Source organism: Eumetopias jubatus, unplaced genomic scaffold, assembly GCF_037043125.1.
Source record: "Eumetopias jubatus isolate StellerSeaLion01/CBP00866 unplaced genomic scaffold, mEumJub1_p1.0 scaffold_5, whole genome shotgun sequence".
NCBI lineage: Eukaryota > Metazoa > Chordata > Mammalia > Carnivora > Otariidae > Eumetopias > Eumetopias jubatus.
The window spans coordinates 37,967,560-37,985,098 of record NW_028274811.1 but is presented as its reverse complement, the minus strand read 5'-3'; positions in this window follow the sequence as shown (position 1 = coordinate 37,985,098).

The following is a 17,539-nucleotide window of genomic DNA, read 5'->3' as shown; positions in this document are numbered from 1 at the left end:
TCTAAAATGTCTACAATTTTTGTCCTAAATCTAAGTGTATATATTTCAGAGAAAAATTGATCCTAAGTATTTACAGAAGTACCTGATCACCTTCTTAGTATGAATTCTTAAGTATCTCTGCTCAGGGCAAATTGTGGTGGCTTTTGATGAATTTACTCTGGAGACCAGGGAGCACACAGATTCTCTTGTCTTTTTCCCACTCAAGGGGAGTCTGGTTTTGGTAGGGGCACTTGAGAGAAATCCTGTGCATCCTTGGGAAAGCCACTTTACCTCTCTGAGATGCTCCTTGATTCTTGTTATAATGCGGTTGTCTTAGGGACTTTCCTTCCTTTAGGAGGGAAAGATTTGGAAAGCATATCTCTTGTCTCTGTTTCAGGTGGTCTGAGGAAACAAAGCCAAACACTCTCCTTCTCACAGAGTAGGGACGAAAACCGAGCATGTATGCAAAGGAGAATGAAAAATGCCTGTTATTTCCTGCAGGCTGGGGAATGATGTATGTTCCTTGGGGTAACCTACTACCTGGGAATTAGTCATTCCACATCGTGTTCTCTCTGCTGCTTGAAGTGCCTCATTTTAAAAAATGTTAAGATTTTTTCCCTCTCACTTAACTGTAGGAACATTAAATGCACAACTTTATCAAAATGACATAAGATATATGTTTCTGCCAACAGCAACAGGAGAAGATTAACAATTCAAATGGTATGGGGAAAAGTTCCCCTCGAAACATAGGAAGAAGGAAGTTTGATTGGGGATGCTGCTCTTTCTTTAGCCTGAAGCCTATGATTACACATTCAGAGTCCCCTAGGTACTGGTGGAAGAGAAAGTTTTAGGTTATAATGGGGAAATTTATATTTTATAATATTTTGTATTGTCTCCTTGAGGTCAGGGCTACCTGTACACATTTGTTGACTGTACAACTGTAAACACATTTCAAAAATAATCCTCACTTATCTAAAGGCTGATGCCTGAATTTGGTCAGGACTTACACTTCTAACTATTAGCAGACCTTAACACTCTAATCCACTGAAAGGTGGGAAAACCAGCTTTGAAATGAAATAGGGAATGGGAAGTGAGTGTGAGCCTATGGATCCCTGAGAGATGAGGGGACGGGAGAGTAAAGTGTTGTTCTGTGGGGTTAGCTGTGGCACACCCAGAAACAGGATTCCATGCATATATATGACAAATGGTCTCTTCTACCACTTGGCCAATGAAATGAAGTGTTCATATTAGATCCAAGGAGAATTTTTTTTTCATTTTTATCACAATATCTTTATTTTTATTTTTTTCAAATGATAGACACATAAGCAACTTTAATAAAGTGATGCACAAATATGCCATTTCACAAGCAACACTGCATTGCTGAATTACATCCAGATACAAGAATAAGAAAACCAGTAGGGATAGACCAATGCATGGATTAAGAGTTGAGCACAAGGAGAAATTTTTGAGAAAGAGATTTGCTAAGGTTCTGGATGGAGGAACAGAATTGCCTTAGTCTTACAAGGAAGAACATAGCATTTTGTAAAATTTGCTATCATTCTAGCAGGATGAAGGAACAGATGTTTTGACTTATCAAAGTCCTTTCTGGTTTGTGATTTATATATATTGATTGACTTTCCACAGCTGTCTTTTGCCTACCCTCTTCTTTACCAGGAGTGCCTTTGAGATTGTTTTTTTGTTGTTGTTGTTGTTGTTGTTGTTTTTGCAGCTAACCAGCCCAATCTCATTTTCCATCACCACAGAGCATGAAAAGGTATGGTAGCTAAGGTTTTGACATGGAGGAGACTCACAGAACCCTCTCTACCTAATGACTAAGAGGGGGAGTCCCCTTCAGGGTAAGAGGACAGGAATGGTGAACTTGACCCAGCACAAATGATTTGAGAGGAGGGGTGATTCTAGGTGCAGTCTGATGTTGACCACTTAGATTAACCCTTTAGTTCCCCAATATCTGGACGGGCCAAACTCCCACTTGCTCAGTGGAACACAGGTATACCATCTTTAGATTTATTACACGTTTCCTCTTTCAAGGCCTTTGCATTCAGTGTCTCTTTTTCCTGGAACATATTTCTGTAAGATCTTCTCCTGACTAGTCCATTCTTGAGATTATAGCTGAGCTCAAATATCATCTCCTGAGAAAGGAGGTCCTTCTTATACTAAGTAAAAAGCCATACTCCCTTACTCACTATTCATTTAATTTATTTTCTTCTTAGTTTTCATCATTTTCTCAAATGACCTTGTTTATTTGTTTATTATTTGTTTCTCCCCACTTGAATGCAAATTCTTTGTGAACAGGAATGTTGTTCTTTGCTATCTCTCCAACACCTAGAAGAGCATCAGGTGCATAGTAGGAAAAGAATAAGTGTATATTGCATTAATTCATAAACCAAAAGTACCATGGAGCACAACTTAAAAATCACTGCTTTAGAGGACTGAATGGCTCCTGGCTTAGTTAATTTAGGAATGAGATTGTAGGGAGCAGGCATGAGAGACAAGGGAGTGAAAACTTAAAAAGCGGGAAGGCCACTAAAAAGGTATGTTATTGATTTGGCCACTGCTAATCAATTGGTAATTGATTCTGGTAGAGTTTCTGTGGAGCTTGATGAGACGCATCTCAGAACTGCTCATCTAAAAGAGGAATGAGAATAATGATACATCAGCAGCCATGAGTCATTCTTGGCTCAACAGTTGTCCAATCGGGCATTAACTCTCTTGCACTCTTGGATTGAACGTGAGTAAGTGCTCAGTGGTTCCCTAACAAATGCCTAGGGCAGGAAGTGGGAGGTGGGAAGTACTGGCTGAGGTGAAGGACTGCCAGGTTACACTAGCTGAAGCTGATTGAAGCCTTTATAGGGATAGTAATTGCAGCCATGGCTGGAAAAAGATGAGGAAGAGAGGATTTATGTAATGCATAGGAAGTGCCCAAAGGTCATTTCAAACTCTAGCCCCTTTGAAAAGTAATTGGTTCATTAAATTCTTTATTTCATCAGTCATCACGTTATAGTTTCATTCTTACCCAAACTAATAGATTAGGTTATGATCTATCTTTCAGGTTCATTTCCTAATACTTCTGTCCCCCACAACATCTCCATTTACTGATTCTGAGCTAATCTTAGCTGTTGGCTCTCTCAGAACATGGAAATCCAGTTCTCTCTTCTCTGATCATACTAGCAGTGGTGGGAATTGTTCATGACTCTGAACCCATTATTTCTGGGCATCTGTGACAGACACTGAAATGCAGGCGCATGATTTCCTAAAGGTTCTTGCAAAGGTGCAGGTGGATGTTTTGTGTCCCTTTACACTCATATTTTCTCCTGCGGTCCCTTTGGAGTTTTGTGGATGGCAAGTTTGCAGAAGTATTGTCAAAACAGGTATGGATTCTACATGGGGAGGAAAATTTTAAGGATGCAAGTTGTAATATATTTTGACACGGCAGTTTATTGAGTAGAGTTTTTTTTTTTTTCCATTTTTTCCACCCTACCTAGATACATGATAAATGAGATAACTTCTTCCTTCTGGTCCCATGGTGGACAATATGATAACCATTCCTTGACAGCAAGCAACATGCTATTTCTTTTCGTGTGTGTTTTGTCAAAATATGTTTCCCTGGGAGATTCTCTTGAGTCTCAGATTTTTCTTTTCAGAGTATTTTTGTTGATATCCTTAATTCCATCTGAAATGTCTGAACTCGCCTGGGGGCCCTAGAATTATGTGAGCTGGAAAATGGATGCTTTATGGAACTTAGAAGGCCCCAGTTGCACTTGTGGATCTGAGATCCAATACCAGCCCCCGTTCACCACTCAACGACTACCATTACAGCCTCACATTTGGGATAGGGTCTGACTCATTTGTCTGAGCATGCCTTAGGATTAGTGATGTTAGGGATAGCAGTGGACTGTAGTTGCATTAGCTCCCCAGTGCCCTTGGGATAACGTCCAGATATTTTTCTATTTATAAGTCTTTTCTAACCTTTATTTGTTTATGTAGCCCTACATCTAAGTAATATCTTGCACTCTGACCTGAACTGGGCTACCTGAATTTTCTCAAACTCCCATATTCTCTCTTTCTTCTGAGCCTTTTCTTCACCTGGAAAATTTATCCTCTTCCTCCAACACAGGTTATTGATTCTCAGATCTCATTTCTTATATTAGGCCTTGCTTCCATAGCTTTCATTCTCTTTGTCTCAGATAGCTTTACTTGGAGGGGGAGAGGGCAGTATCTTAACCATCTGCTTGAAAATTAAGGTCTCAGGTGAAAAGAAGGCTCTAACATTCTATCTACTATATAAATTTTAAATAATGAAAGTCTTATATTCTAGTTCGAGTGTTGGCAAACTTTCCCTATAAAGTGACAGAGAATATTTTAGGCTTTGTAGAGTCAATATTTTTTCCATCATATATTTGTGTATACGCACATACATATATGCATACATATGGCATACATTATATATTTATAAATATTTTATTTATGTTTATATTTGTTTATATATTTACATAGAGAGAATGTACATTTTATTACTATATTAGTTTTATTATATATTAATATATTATTTATATATTTATATATATTTGTTTCTGTATATTTTAGCATATAGACCCTGGGACACATTTTATCCCTAGGCTGCAGTTTGCTGACCGCTGGGACTCTGTTTACTAGTATTGTAAATAATAAAACATCAAAATTTTGCCCAGGCTCCCATGAGACTGTGAAGAACACATAGCTCTGCTAAAAAGTGAAGGTTCATTTACATGAGTAATTATCTGATAATGTCTCAGTAGCTTGGCTGAGGATGTGGTTGTTTTCATGATGGTTGGAGAAATTGAGAAATTGGAAGAAAGTATGCTTAATCATATGTAAACCTTTGTAAAAGATTACTGTTTGAACTAGATTTAAGAAGTCAACATAACGTCGACCTATGATGCTGATTCATTAGCAGTACAGGAGGTGGTAATAGAGGCTTATCTCACTGTAGAACCATGGCAAAGACAATGAGCTAGCCACAGAATGTCAATACTGGAATATAACTTAGCAACTTTCTAGGTGGAGAAAATGAAGCTTGAGTTTTGAGATGCATAGCTAGCTGAGTTAGAACTCGAGTCCAGGCTATATGATTCCCACTCTTGGGTTCTTTATGCCCCCACTGTGTTGCTTCCCCTGGCTATCTTAAGTAGTTTAGATACTGTTAGTCAATCTATTAGATGTTTGATGCATGTCTGCAAATGTCTTCTGTGCTTCACCAACAAATACACTGCACAGAATTGTGCTTTATCCCACTATAGTCTCTCTATGGCAGGCTTATTCCAAAGCCAGACTGTTCTCTTCCCACCTGGAGGTGCTCCACTGACACTTGTCTTGGTAGTGTGGACCCTGCCAAATTGAATGTCCCCTGAGAAGAGTGACATCTGGGCTGTGGTTCTGAAATCAAAGAATCTACAGATGGCTTCTCATAGTGTTGGCCTTTTCTCCTTGATATGCCTGCTCCTACCATATTGTGACTTAATTAATAATGTCACTCACCATAATGCACTCATTAAAGCGAGGCCAGCATCTGATTGTGTGATGGATTATACCAGATTCACATTGCTCCACACATTAATCTTGCATATTGGGAATAATCAAATGACTGAAGCTATCTTGGTGAGAAGTTTTGGTGCTTCTCCAAACAAAGCAACAAGGTACAATGGGGAGAGGTAGAAGGGTCAGGAGATTAAAGCGTCAGGAGATTAAAGCTAGGCAAATGACAGAGACAAAGTGTTTGGAGACATAATCATACTAAGCCACTAGACAATGTGGATCCACGTCATTAGCTATATCACTGTGGATGACATGGATGACAGGATATTCTTGTCAGGGGAATATTTGAATGGTGTGCTTAGAGAACATTTGTATACTTCCCTTTCAGGAACTGTGTTATTTGGTTGGCTATAAGGCCAATGAAGGCTTTTTTTTTTTTTTAAATGATAGGAAATCTATTTTTGGTATATCCTAATAAAATTGATTTTAATTACGTTATGGCTCTGTTTTCAATGTCTTGTATTCTCTAAAATACACCTGTATTATTTATTTAAATGTACCTTTATACTCTGTACTTCTTCTGCAGGTACATTCATTTTTTTTTGTTTTTTTTTTTTTTTTTTTGGTTTGTTTCTGTCGTGTGTGTGTGTGTGTGTGTGTGTGTGTATGGAACACTTCTCCCTGCTATTAATCTGGCTAACTCCTCCTAATGCTTTATGCTCCAGGTGAGATATCACATCCTTGAGGAACCTTTTCTAATCTTCCAAAACAGGATTAGGTATTCTTCTTAGGTACTCTATCTTTCTCCCCATCAGAGCTGCATCACACTGTACTGGAAATGCTTCTTTACTCACCTGCCCGTCTAGCCAAACTGTGGAGGCAGACGCCTGGCATGGTTTTTCATGGGGATATTCTGGCATTTGTGTAGTAGGTACTTGATAAATATTACTTGAGTACCTTCATCATACAAATTCTTCATACACTCAGTTACTAGAATTATTTGAGGCATTTTAAGGAGGTCAACTGTAAGTTTCTGGCTTTCTCCATTTATGAGTGTGGATCCCTTAGGTGGCAGTGCAAGCACTGCTCCTCGGCCACGTGAACCACCCCCCGGGACTACTGTGAATTTAAACTTCAGAGACTAAGTGAACAACCAACTTTCATTCCCAGTAACTGTATCCACATTTTTTTTTTCAAGTGCGGATACAATGCTGCCAAGAAAGATTTTTAGAACCACTCCCACGAGTTTTAACTTCAATTCATTTGGACTATGTGAGATTTATACTGTATGTTATGTTAAATAGAGTTTTTACCACTTGTTTGAGTTCTTTGGAAGGAAGATGCTCCGTAAATGTAAAGTAGGCAGAAGAGCAGAATTCACATTTTAATGCATTACCTTATTCCTTTAGTAAAAACATCTGGGGGTCAGCAAACCTCAGACATTAACTGGTATTAACATTTAGGCTTTCATAAGGTACTGCGGAGCAGAGGTGTTTATTGCCTCTCTGTCAGGTGATAAGTCGTCTCATCACCACTTCTGGACATGTGGAAACAGTTAAATTACATCATCCACAAGCCCTTCTAAGATCACCTGTTTGTACTTCCTGTTATCTAGCACCTTGTGTGATAGCCACAAGATCTGATCAGTCAGTCAACAGGTAGTTACAGAAGGCAGACGTGCCTGGATCTTTGCTACAAGCCACAGGGGAGACAGATGAAATGTGAGGTATGATTCTTAGCCATAGGGAAGTTAGAATTTAATTGGGGAGATAAAGAATTAAATAATCAGGGAGTACTACAGGACAGGGTGTGATGTAGGATATTCCTTCAGCAAGTATTTATCAACATCTATTATCTGTCAGGCACTGTACTAGAAGCTAGAGCTACAGTGGTAAATAAGAAAGATTTCTTACCTTCACGGAATTTATAAAATAGTGGAGAAAACCAGAAAATAAGCACAAATAGAAATTAAAAAGATAATTTCTGATAGTTTTCAGTGCTAAGAAGAAAATAAGACAGAATGATATGATATTAATGGGAGGTGATTGGTAAAGGATGTGAGAAGTGTTCCTTGAGATTGGGTGGTCCAGGTAGACTTGCCAAGAAGGCTATGAAAGAAGTGTTGAGTCACAAGAAGCAGCCAGCCATGCAGAGGTTGGAGGGAACAGATTCCAGGCAGAGGGAATAGTAAGGACCAACCCTTAATTCAGGAATGAGCTTGGCATGTTTGAAAAACAGAAAAAAGACCAACTGTGGCTAGGGCAGAATAAGGGAGGAGGATCCGTATGATGGAGTGATTGAATGGAGGCTGTGGCCTGCTGTGGGTGGTACAGATGGCAGAGTCTGCTAGAGTTTAAGGAAATAAGACTTCATGAGAGCTGGAGCAATCATTAAAGACATTATGAAGGTGATGGAGATTACATGAGGCTTTGTAAAATGGGCCCAATTAATGGGAGAGGGAAAAAGAAAAGCACTAGTGGCAAAGGAATATCATTTTCAAGTGCCTGGAGACCTGTTGGCTTCTATATTCTCTGTAATGTTTCCATATTTTTGTTTGCTACTTGCTGGACTAAGGTCCACTCCACTATTGTAGCTTTTCAGAGATCAGTTATACATTTAATTTTTAAAATAATAAAAATGCCTATAATTTCTGTTCTTATATTTTGAATAGTTAATACTAGGACATAGAATTCAAAGTAGAAAAGAAAGAGTGAAACATGTTCCTTTCACTCACCCCAAAGGCACCCAACTCCCCATCCTAGGGAAAATTAATGCTGAGTGATGCATTCTTTTAAAAAAAAATTTTTTTAAAACATATAATGTATTATTTGTTTCAGGGGTACATGTCTGTGATTCATCAGTCTTACAGAATTCACAGCACTCACCATAGCACATACCCTCCTCAATGTCCATCACCCAGCCACCCCAGCCCTCCCACCCCCCTCCACTCCAGCAACCCTCAGTTTGTTTCCTGAGATTAAGAGTCTCGTATGATTTGTCTCCCTCTCTGGTTTCATCTTGTTTCATTTTTCCCACTCTTCTCCTATGATCCTCTGTCTTGTTTCTCAAATTCCTCATATCAGTGGGATCATATGATACTTGTCTTTCTCTGGCTTATTTCGCTTAGCATAATACCCTCTAGTTGCATCCACATCATTGTGAATGGCAAGATTTCGGTTTTTTTGATGGCTGCGCAATATTCCATTGTATATATATACCACATCTTCTTTATCCATTCATCTGTTGATGGACAGCTAGGCTCCTTCCATAGTTTGGCTACAGTGCACATTGCTGCTATGAACATTGGGTTGCATGTGCCCCTTTGGATCACTACATTTGTTTCTTTGGGGTAAATACCGAGTAGTGCAATTGCTGGGTTGTAGGGTAGCTCTATTTTCAACATTTTGAGGAACCTCCATACTGTTTTCCAGAGTGGCTGCACCAGCTTGCATACCCACCAACAGTGTAGGAGAGTTCTGAGTGATGCATTCTTATTATAATGTTTCTCCCACCCTGTGCTTCATTTCTTGAGCCTCCCCTTCTGACTTTTATTAAATGTTTATAACTTTATTTAACTGTGTTTTCATGGCAAGCCTCCCTAAATGCTTTTGTTGTTGTTGTTTTTAAAGATAATTTGTCACTCTTAAATTTTTAATATTAGATTGTGTATAGACCACTATCCAGATGGTAGGAGCTACATGTAGCCAAATAGTGCAGTCATAAGGAAACATCTTCAGTTTTCAAGTACATAGGCATTCACTGGTTAAAGGCTGATGAGTATAAATTCTTTGAAAAGAAACAGTGTGAACTAGTTGCAACATCCTTGGATCAGGCGTCAGGTGATAAGAATTCTAGATGTGCCTCTCTCCTTAACTAGTGTCATCACATTGTATGCATCACCTAACTTCTGGTGTTGCCTTTACATGGTGAGAAAGTGGTCCTTTCCATCTTTAATGTTGTATGATTTAAGCTGAAAACCAAAGTTTTGCTCCATGTGTACTGTCTTCACTTTGTATGTGGAATTTAATTACCTCAAGGGAGTCATGTAGGTACATGTCCACTGGAGAGACAAAAGGCTTAATTAAGAGTTGACATAGGAATTTAAATATCTTTTTTTTTCTGGGATGGGGGCTGGCATATATAAGAGCAACACTTAAGTTATATTTTTTCAGGTTTGATAATATAACAAATTATATCATTTTATTAGTATATTTGATAATTCACATTACCTAATTGAATGTGATTTACAAAGTAGGTGTTAAGTAAATATCTATTAATTTATCATGTATTGTTGCTAATTCACATAAAGCAGTTTTGGGGAAGACAGTGAATTATCAAGCTGTGCCCCTGATCAATGTCCCTGACAGGAAACTTACCACTCAAAATGAAGTAGCTTGCGGAGTTGAGTGAGACAAACCAGGCATTCACTTCTGTTTGGGCTGCTCCCAGGTAAAATAGTATTATAAAGTAACACAGAATAAGCCCTTCCCTCAAATGCATTGTTCTGCTTTCAGAGATTGAAGCTTCTTTTTTAAAACGATCATATCAAGTGCTCACGTGTTATTTCAACAAGAATTAAGAATTTCCTCTGAGGTATCTGTGTAATAGAGAGATAAAACTCTTTTTTATTTCCTGTGTCACGTTCTTTTTTTTTTATTGTGTTAATCACCATATATATTCCATCATTAGTTTTTGATGTAGTTTTCCATGCTTCATTGTTTGCGTATAACACCCAGTGCTCCATTCAATACATGCCCTCCTTAATACCCATCACCAGGCTAACCCATCCCCCCACCCCCTCCCCTCTAGGGGAGTTTGTTTCTCAGAGTCCATGGTCTCTCATGGTTCGTCTCCCCCTCCGATTTCCCCCCCTTCATTTTTCCCTTCCTGCTATCTTCTTTTTTAAACATATAATGTATTATTTGTTTCAGAGTTACAGGTTTGTCTTTCAACAGTCTTACACAATTCACAGTGCTCACCGTAGCACATACCCTCCCCAGTGTCTATCACCCAGCCACCCCCTCCTTCCCACCCCCCACCACTCCAGCAACCCTCAGTTTGTTTCCTGAGATTAAGAATTCCTGATATCAATGAGGTCATATGATACATGTCTTTCTCTGATTGACTTATTTCACTCAGCATAACACCCTCCAGTTCCATCCACGTCGTTGCAAATGGCAAGATCTCATTCCTCTTGATGGCTGCGTAATATTCCATTGTGTATATATACCACTTCTTCTTTATCCATTCATCTGTCGATGGACACCTTGGCTCTTTCCACAGTTTGGCTATTGTGGACATTGCTCCTATAAACATTGGGCCGCACATACCCCTTCGGATCCCTACATTTGTATCTTTGTGGTAAATACCCAGTAGTGCAATTGCTGGATCGTATGGTAGCTCTATTTTCAACTTTTTGAGGAACCTCCATACTGTTTTCCAGAGTGGTTGCACCAGCTTGCATTCCCACCAACAGTGTAGGAGGGTTCCCCTTTCTCCGCATCCCCACCAACATCTGTCATTTAGCTGCTGTATCTCTAGTGAGATATGTAAACTATACACATAATGCCAATAAAAGACAAAATAATAAGTACCAACATCTCTTTCGAGAGAGATGTTCAGAGAAAGGAAAGAGAGTTAATGTTTGTAGAGGATCTGAAAAGCCTTTATGAAGGATTTATGAAGGTGGCATTTGAATTGGGCCCTGAAGGGTACAGTATCATTTATGCTCTAAATACAAATAGTCCCACTCCTAGATAATAGTTCAATTGGATGAATTTCCATGAATGGAAATGTTAAATGCAATAGTTCTGTGGTACTATCCGTACTTATAGGCCAAGAGTTCTTGGTAAGATGAGAAAAGTCCTACATTATTTACTACCATGTGTTACAGGAATAAAAAATGTATGAGTTGCAAAAATTTGATGGCTAAGAGTTCTCATCACTAAAATGAATTGGTTTCCAACCAGGATCCTATCAGACAGGGTGGTCACTTTGCATTTTTCTTCTCCTACAGTGTTGCCCAGGCAACTAACTCCTCTGATGGAAGATTCCAAAAGCATTTTTTGCAAACACTAGTGCTTGAGGATACTCTTGAAGAAGAAGAAAAAGAAGGAAAAAATGGACAAATAACTTAGGGCAATAATAAGACTATATTTCTTCAAGGACACTTAGAATGCATATTTGTCTTCTTAAAGGCTCCAAGAATTCCTGCAGGAATGGAATCTGTTTAACTTTAGTAAACCTGTAGTTTTCCAATCCAGTTTTATTAAAAGACAAGTTTTAAATTCTGAAATACATTTATTGAGGCAAAATTTACATGCAGGGTAATATACAGACCTTAAGTGTATAATTTAATATGTTTTAATAAACATACGTTTGTGTAATGACACCCAAATCAAGATGTAAAACATTCCTATTAGCACCTCAAATTCTCTTTCCCCGTTCCATTGGAAACTATTTTGTTTTCTTGCATCACAGATTATTTTGCCTGCTCATATATTTTAGATAAATGGTATTAGGTAGTATGAAATGTTTGTTTCTACCTTATTTTGCTCAAATGTATATTCTGGGGGTTCACCCATATTATTATATTTACACATCATTCATTTTAGTTGCTAGCAAAGTATTTGATTGTATGGATATACCACAATTGGTTATTTATTTTCCTATTGATGAACATTTACATGGTCTTCAGTTTTGGATATTACAAATAAAGTAGTTAAAACATTTTTTTTTTAATTCCAGTGTTGTTAACATACAGTGTTATATTAGTTTCAGTTGTACAATATAGTGATTCATCAATTCCATATATTACTCAGTTCTCATTAGGATAAGTGTACTCTTAAACCTTTTCACCTGTTTCACCCATCCCCCCACCAACTTCCCTTCTGGTCCCATCTGTTCTCTATAGTTAAAAGTCTGATTTTTGTTTTTTGGTTTGTCTCTTTTTTCCCTTTTGTTTGTTTTTTTCCCTTTTGTTTATTTGTTTTGTTCCCCGTATGAGTGAAATCATATGGTATTGGCCTTTCTCTGACTGACTGACTTTCCTTAGCTTTATACTTTCTAGATCCAGTAGTTTTAAATATTGTGGAAGTCCTTTTTTTGTGTGTGAACTTAGGTTTTCACTGATCTTAGATAAATGTCTTCAGAGGAAGTTGATCAGGTACATCCAATTTTACATTTTCTCTAACAGTATTTCCAAGGTTCATTTGTTTTGCACCTGACCCACATTTTGTATTGTCAGTCTCTTCAAGCTTATCCATTCCATTGAGTATAAAATGAAGCATTGTTGTGGTTTTTATTTTCATTTACTTGAAAGTTAATGATCTTGAATATCTTCTTAAGTGCATACTGGCCATTTATATATTTTCTTTTATGAAGTGTGTTTTAACTTTTAAATTGGAATGTTTATCATTTTATTAATGATTTGTAGTAGTTCATTATACTTTCTGGATTCAAATATGTAAATTTTGCTAGTCTGTGTCCTCTGAGAAATTTTTAGGCTCTCTGTCGAGGAAATCACTCTAAGAAATCTTTACCTACCCTAAGATTACAAAGATAATAGTCACCATTAAATATGATGCTTACTATAGACATTTTATTGATGTTCTTTATCAGATTGAGCAGTTTTCCTTTTATTCAGTTTTCTGACAGTTTTTTTAAATCATGAATTGATATTAAATTTTGTCAGATATTTGTTTTATGTCTATTGATATAATTGTATGGTTTTTCTACTGTATGATTTTTTTAGGCAATTTAAATTGTTTTTTCAGGTATTAAACCAATCTACATTTCTGGTTAAAACCAACTGGGTTAAAGTATATTATTATTATTTTTACACATGCTAGATTTGATTTGCTAATATTTTCTTAAGAATCTTTGGGTCTTTATTCAGGATTTTCTTATTTATGTCTGTTTTCATTTGGTGTCAGGCCTAGGGTGACCTCATAAAATGAATTGAATAATGATTCCTCCTCTTCTATTTTCAAAAAGGTTTTGTACTTTTTGTAGGTACTAATACTCTCTTAAATGTTAGAATTCAACAGTGGAAATGATATGGCCTGGGAATTATTTTTGTGGGAGGATTTTTCTTTTGTGATAATAAATTCAATTTCTTTAATCATTGAAAGATTATTTGTATATTCTATTTCTCCTTGACTCACATTTGGTAAGCTGTGTTTTAAAAATTTGTCCATTTCTTTTTTTTTTAATTTTTTAATTGTTATGTTAATCACCATACATTACATCATTAGTTTTTGATGTAGTGTTCCATGATTGTTTGTGGATAACACCGAGTGCTCCATGCAGAATGTGCCCTCTTTAATACTCATCACCGGGCTAACCCATCCCCCCACACCCCTCCCCTCTAGAACCCTCAGTTTGTTTTCCAGAGTCCATTGTCTCTCATGGTTCGTCTCCCCCACCGAATTACTCTCCTTCATTCTTCAGAAGTACAGATCTGTGATTCAACAGTCTTGCACAACTCACAGCGCTCACAATAGCCCATACCCTCCCCAATGTCTATCACCCAGCCACCCCGTCCCTCCCACCCCCACCACTCCAGCAACCCTCAGTTTGTTTTCTGAGATTAAGAATTCCTCATATCAATATTATGCAGCCATCAAAAGGAATGAGATCTTGCCATTTGCAACGACATGGATGGAACTGGAGGGTGTTATGCTGAGTGAAATAAGTCAATCAGAGAAAGACATGTATCATATGACCTCACTGATATGAGGAATTCTTAATCTCAGGAAACAAACTGAGGGTTGCTGGAGTGGTGGGGGGTGGGAGGGATGGGATGGCTGGGTGATAGACATTGGGGAGGGTATGTGCTATGGTGAGCGCTGTGAATTGTGCAAGACTGTTGAATCACAGATCTGTACCTCTGAAACAAATAATGCAATATATGTTAAGAAAAAAAAAGAAGAAGATAGCAGGAGGGGAAGAATGAAGGGGAGTAAGTGGGAGGGGGAGACGAACCATTAGAGATGATGGACTCTGAAAAACAAACTGAGTGTTCTAGAGGGGAGGGGGGTGGGGGGATGGGTTGGCTTGGTGATGGGTATTAAATAGGGCACATTCTGTGTGGAGCACTGGGTGTTATGCACAAACAATGAATCATGGAACACTACATCAAAACCTAATGATGTAATGTATGGTGATTAACATAACAATAAAAATTATTTAAAAAAAAGAATTCCTCATATCAGAGAGGTGATATGATACATGTCTTTCTCTGATTGACTTATTTCACTCAGCATAACACCCTCCAGTTCCATCCACGTCGTTGCAAATGGCAAGATCTCATTCCTTTTGATGGCTGCATAATATTCCATTGTGGATATATACCACTTCTTCTTTATCCATTCATCTGTCGATGGACACCTTGGCTCTTTCCACAGTTCGGCTATTGTGGACATTGCTGCTATAAACATTGGGGTGCATGTACCCCTTCGGATCCCTACATTTGTAACTTTGGGGTAAATACCCAGTAGTGTAATTGCTGGATCGTATGGTAGCTCTATTTTCAAGGGTTTGAGGAACCTCCATTGTGTTTTCCAGAGTGGTTGCACCAGCTTGCATTCCCAACAACAGTGTAGGAGGGTTCCCCTTTCTCCGCGTCCCTGACAACATCTGTCATTTCCTGACTTGTTAAATTTAGCCATTCTGACTGGTGTGAGGTGGTATCTCATTGAGGTTTTGATTTGGATTTCCCTGATGCAGAGCGATGTGGAGCACTTTTTCATGTGTCTGTTGGCCATTTGGATGTCTTCTTTGGAAAAATGTCTGTTCATGCCTTCTGCCCATTTCTTGATTGGATCATTTGTTCTTTGGGTGTTCAGTTTGATAAGTTCTTTATAGATTTTGGATAGTAGTCCTTTATCTGATATGTCATTTGCAAATATTGTCTCCCATTCTGTTGGTTGTCTTTTGGTTTTGTGGACTGCATCTTTTGCTGTGCAAAAGCTTTTTATCTTGATGAAATCCCAATAGTTCATTTTTGCCCTTGCTTCCCTTGCTTTTGGCGATGTTTCTAGGAAGAAGTTGCTGTGGCTGAGGTCGAAGAGGTTGCTGCCTGTGTTCTCCTTTAGGATTTTGCTGGACTCCTGTCTCACGTTTAGGTCTTTCAACCATTTGGAGTCTGTTTTTGTGTGTGGTGTAAGGAAATGGTCCAGTTTCAATCTTCGGCATGTGGCTGTCCAATTTTCCCAACACCATTTGTTGAAGACACTGTCTTTTTTCCATTGGACATTCTTTCTTTCTTTGTCAAAGATGAGTTGACCATAGAGTTGAGGGTCCATTTCTGGGCTCTCTATTCTGTTCCATTGATTGATGTGTCTGTTTTTGTGCCAGTACCATACTGTCTTGATGATGACAGCTTTGTAATAGAGCTGGAAGTCCGGAATTGTGATGCCGCCAGCTTTGCTTTTCTTTTTCAATATTCCTCTGGCTATTCGGGGTCTCTTCTGGTTCCATACAAATTTTAGGATTCTTTGTTCCATTTCTTTGAAAAAAGTGGATGGTATTTTGATGGGGATTGCATTGAATGTGTAGATTGCTCTAGGTAGCATTGACATCTTCACAATGTTTGTTCTTCTAATCCATGAGCATGGAACGTTTTTCCATTTCTTTGTGTCTTCTTCAATTTCTTTCATGAGTATTTTATAGTTTTCTGAGTACAGATCCTTTGCCTCTTTGGTTAAATTTATTCCTAGGTATCTTATGGTTTTTGGTGCAATCGTAAATGGGATCAATTCCTTGACTTGTCTATCTTCTGTCTTGTTGTTGGTGTATAGGACTGCCACTGATTTCTGTGCATTGATTTTATATCCTGCCACTTTACTGAATTCCTGTATGAGTTCTAGCAGTTTTGGGGTGAAGTCTTATGGGTTTTCCACATATAGTATCATATCATCTGCAAAGAGTGAGAGTTTGACTTCCTCTTTGCTGATTTGGATGCCTTTGATTTCTTTTTGTTGTCTGACTGCTGTGGCTACGACTTCTAAAACTATGTTGAATAGCAGTGGTGTGAGTGGACATCCCTGCTGCGTTCCAGACCTTGGGGGAAAAGCTCTCAGCTTTTCCCCACTGAGAATGATATTCGCTGTAGGTGTTTCACAGATGGCTTTTATGATATTGAGGTATGTACCCTCTATCCCTATACTCTGAAGAGTTTTGATCAAGAAAGGATGCTGTACTTTGTCAAATGCTTTTTCTGCATCTATTGAGAGGATCATATGACTCTTGTTCTTTCCTTTGTTAATGTATTGTACCACGTTAATTGATTTGCGGATGTTGAACCAGCCTTGCAGCCCAGGGAGAAATCCCACTTGGTCATGGTGAATAACCCTTTTAATGTACTGTTGGATCCTATTGGCTAGTATTTTGGTGAGAATTTTTGCATCCATGTTCATCAAGGTTATTGGTCTGTAATTCTCCTTTTTGATGGGGTCTTTGTCTGGTTTTGGGATCAAGGTAATGGTGGTCTCATAAAATGGGTTTGGAAGTTTTCCTTCCATTTCTATTTTTTGGAACAGTTTCAGGAGAATAGGTATTAATTCTTCTTTAAATGTCTGATAGAATTCCCCTGGGAAGCCATCTGGCCCTGGGCTTTTTTTGTTGGGAGATTTTGAATGACTGCTTCAATTTCCTTAGTGGTTATAGGTCTGTTCAGGTTTTCTATTTCTTCCTGGTTCAATTTTGGTAGTTGATACATCTCTAGGAATGCACGCATTTCTTCCAGGTTATCTAATTTGCTGGCATAGAGTTGCTCATAATATGTTCTTAGAATTGTTTGTATGTCTTTGGTGTGGGTTGTGATCTCTCCTCTTTCATTCATGATTTTGTTGATTTGGGTCATTTCTCTTTTCTTTTTGATAAGTCTGGCCAGGGATTTATCAATCTTGTTAATTCTTTCAAAGAACCAGCTCTAGTTTCGTTGATCTGTTCTACTGTTCTTTTGGTTTCTAGTTCATTGATTTCTGCTCTGATCTTTATTATTTCTCTTCTCCTGCTGGGTTAG